Below are 4,362 nucleotides of genomic sequence, written 5' to 3'. Positions count from 1 at the left end.
GTGATCCCACAGTGCACATGATTTTTATTGGGTGATGCGGGACTGACAACAGGGAGTTAGACAAGATGACTAACAAAAGGGGAATTATGTGATGATTGAAATGACTGTTAGTTCATATAAATGGGCATTCGGGACCAAGCGGTATAAGCATGGTATGAGACATGCAGGTTGACAGGACCTGCTCCGAATTCCTCGAAATCCGCTTCGAATCCGATGTTTTTCCGACATCTACCCGATGTCGGGCCCAGTTACTAAATTTGCTTTATTTCCCGCACAACTAAGACAAAGAAGCAAGACTTCTACTGAAATTTCGGCAGAGTTTCCCCTGAAAAATGGGCATTTACCAAATTAGTTACACCTGTAAACATCACAGTTTAAGAAACCAACTGCTAGCACACACAATGCAATATTGCACGGTTTACAAAATAGGCCTCTAGCCTTCAAATAATCTAAAGCAGAACCACCAGCAATGCTCTTAAGTCAAATAATACACTAATAATGAAATTAATGAACCCAAATTTTTTTTACGAATACCCATTGTAATCAACATAAAATAACTTTTCCCAAATTTCACCGTATGAAGTTTACCATCCAAACACAATCACAAGTAGCTTAAAGACTCGGGCCTAAATTGTACATCAATCCAAAATGAGTTTCATACCTATCTTAACCACAAACACACTTCAACGACACCCACTTAATCAAACAGGAAATAAGTAATCATTTAATCACGCCTCGGTTTCTATCGAGCTTCAGGACTACTGACAAAGTCAAAACCAAACTCATCAAAAATAAAAAATGTAAGACTAGATCCAAATGACCAAATTAAAGTTCCAGAAATAAACTTTAGTTCGCAGCCGCACCTGAGCAAGACCCCAGGCTACCTACATACCCTTACGGAGGGATCAAGCCACACATACTTCTTCAATCAACAATCATAATTCAGATAGAATTCTATTATTTAAAGTAATACCAACGGTTAGATTTAGATTCATTATAACATGACATTCGATAAGGCAACCCCTGCACACTTTATGAGTTCCTTTCCTTTTATCAGCTCTTTCCCCGTAACCATACCCTATCCAAGGCGCATGTTGCTGAACAACACTTCCCAATTCATGACTTAAACATTCATATCTGTGTAGGGTACTCACGAAGCACAAATTCAAGAATCTTAACTCGGAAATGAATCACACACACACACACATCACACCATCATTGTGTACCAGGGGAAAACAATCCAATCGGGAGATTGTTTAACTATATCATATGAAGCACAAATTCAAGAATCTCAACTCGGAAACGAATCCATACACACACACACACACACACACACACACACACACACATCACACCATCATTGTGTACCAGGGGAAAACAATCCAATCGGGGGATTGTTTAACTATATCATATGAAGGAATCCTCAACAACGATGTGGCCAGGGATGAGCCGTCCATTCGGGGGACTAAGCTCCCCAGCACGTACAGCAGAATCCTCAATACTCGTACACTTGTGACAAGTCCTACGCGCACAGACTAACCAGCTATCCATTTTCAGTTATCCCAGTATCCACTGTTACCAAATATCAATATCCAAATGGAGGTACATATGATAATGCACATCATGTACTTAGGAAAACAATCCAACACGGGGATCGTTTGGCTGAACTACATGGAGGAATCCTCAACAACAATATGGCCAGGGATGAGCCGTCTAACCGGAGGACTAAGCTCACCAGCACGTATAATAGAATCCTCAATACTCGTACGTCTGTGACAAGTCTTATGCTCAGAGTACCCTGCTAAGGGTCTACGGTAACACCTTGTCAAGGGTTCCTGGGTTCTGGTATATCCAAACCATATCAACAATTCCAAATATCCATCAATTCTAGAATCCGTAACCAAGGAAGCCCACACACAGGAAAATCCAACGCCAAGTGTGGGTATAGTGACCAAGGAAGGTACATATGATGGTGAAGTTCGTAACCCTTATATAAATATTATACAAATAATATTCCCTTCCTTAATTCAATTTTCCCAAATATTTATGCATAGTATAGAAAATAAACTCTCAAGTACATATTCTATAAAGACCCAAAATAATTCAAATAGAAATCAAAATTTGTTTACACTTAATTTCTATAAAATACTAAATTCCACAATTAAAATAATAGACTTTCGTAAATAACCCGATATCACCTAATCCATATACTTTAATAATAATCATAATAAAATTAAATAATGATAAATAATAACCCTTAGAGATCCCATATCCTCATTAACCCATATTAAATCAATTTTCAATCAAAGCTCACTATGCAAGAAATTCCATATTAGAAGAACGAAGTATACTTAAAAACAAATCAATCAAGTATCCCAAAATCATATATTCCATAATTGCAAATATTGCATAACTTCAAATAACAACATAACATCCGATAACCCTACAATTTAAAATAATAAAATAATCTCATAATCCCAACATAAACAAAATAACTCAAATAACAATCCAGACTCGTTAATAAGGTTGTTCTAGTACTCCTCTAAGGGTGAAACCACCTCAAAAGACTCACGGTCAATTAAAGGGTCAAACTGCCCAAAATTGGTCAACCTGGCCAGCGGGTCCACGACTTCTGATTTCAGATATGAAAGTTCGTATGGGTTCAGCAAGGTTTAATATACATGTCATACAAGTTTGGTCCGAATCGAAAAGTCAGATCGCTCGTGATCACACGATCGGACAATTACCGTTTAACCTAATCTTTGAATCATTGAGTCGAAGCATCCGGGACTCCGATTCACGATATGTGAATTCCTACACGATCCTAGAGATGCCTAGATCAACATATATGAAAATGGAATCGATCCAAAGGTCCAAACATATCAAACCCAAAATAACGCCCAATATGCGTAATCCGATCGACAGTCAAACGATAACCAAATTCAAATCCGAGTATAGCGTTGTGCTCGGAATGACATGAGGATCATTTTAGGATCCAAAGGCCAGCCACACCGCCACACGCGCTGGAAGCGAGTGGGTGCACAGAGTAATTCCGGTGATCCAAAAATCTCCAAACGGCCCATCAAGACCTATACATACATGATCAGGACAATGAGTGGAGCAACTTTTGTTCTTGGACCATGGCCAAAAAATGACTGGAACTTGCTGGAATCACGAGCCGAAAATTGACCAAACTTTAAGCAATAATTTGAGTTTCAAAACGCAGAAATTGATCCTAATCAACCCAACCATTAGCTAGAACACATTGAAAGGATGAAAAGCATACCTAAATCGAAGAAATTGGTGACCTAAATCGCTGGAATGAATGACAAAAACTTTATGTAGAAACTGACCATATTTATGCTTTTTCCAATTATCCAAGCGGCGGATGACGGTGACTGAGGGGTGGGGCTGGAAGGTGACGGGGTGCTGGTTCTTTTGGTACCGACCTTGTGGCCGGGGTGGCTTGTGGGGGCGGTGGTGGTCCAAACACCACCAGCTGCAAAACTCCACGGGGGTGTTTGTTCGCTAGAGAGAGAGAGTGTAACACCCCGACTCCGAATTTAATTCATATTTTAAATTATTTAAGTGAATTTACGAATTTACCCTTAGGGTAGGGGTAAATTGGTCATTTTATTGCCCGGAAAGTGTTTGGGGCAGCGACTGGTATTTTTGGATAGGTGGTACTGAGACGAATTCGTAGACACGCGGTAGGCTTGAATCGGAGTTGTAACGAAGAAGTTACGATCAAAACATCGATAATGGCAAAACCGTAAATATTTCGAAGTTTGGGTTAAAATATCTGACTTCTCTCTCTCTCTCTCCCCCCGCGCGGCTGAACCCCCCTCCCCGTTTTGAATTTTCGCCGGAACTTCAGACGGCGAGAACTCCGCCGTCCGACCACCATTTCAGGCGCCGTTTCTTGCAAAAGCTTCCTCTCTTCCTCCTCTACCCAGCCCACCCCTTTTCTCCGATCGAAAACCCGGCAAACGGCGGTGGCGACGACGTGAAAACCGGCTGAAACTGCCAACGTCGCCGGCGACGTTTCCGGTCATCTCGAGCTGTGCCGTCGCTTGGAACAAGTAGCTCTCCTTCCCTTCTAGCTGTTTCCTAGGTGGTGCGATGACGATGTCGACGGTGGTTGCCGGATCGAAGCCGTGAAGTTCCGGGTTAAACCGTGAGTTTCCGACGTCGATTCCGGCCACTTGCCGTCCGAATTGGACCTTGGTGTAGTTGAATAAAGTGTTCCACTCGTCGAGTAGAACCTGTAGCCGGAAGGGTGAGCTCGGGTGTGGAGATGTTTCCGTCGCCGGAAATTTCTCTACACACCCACGCGCTGCCGGCGCGTGTGGCGGCGCGTGG

This window comes from Prunus dulcis, chromosome 4 (genome assembly GCF_902201215.1).
Source record: "Prunus dulcis chromosome 4, ALMONDv2, whole genome shotgun sequence".
NCBI lineage: Eukaryota > Viridiplantae > Streptophyta > Magnoliopsida > Rosales > Rosaceae > Prunus > Prunus dulcis.
This window is presented reverse-complemented; position numbering follows the sequence as displayed.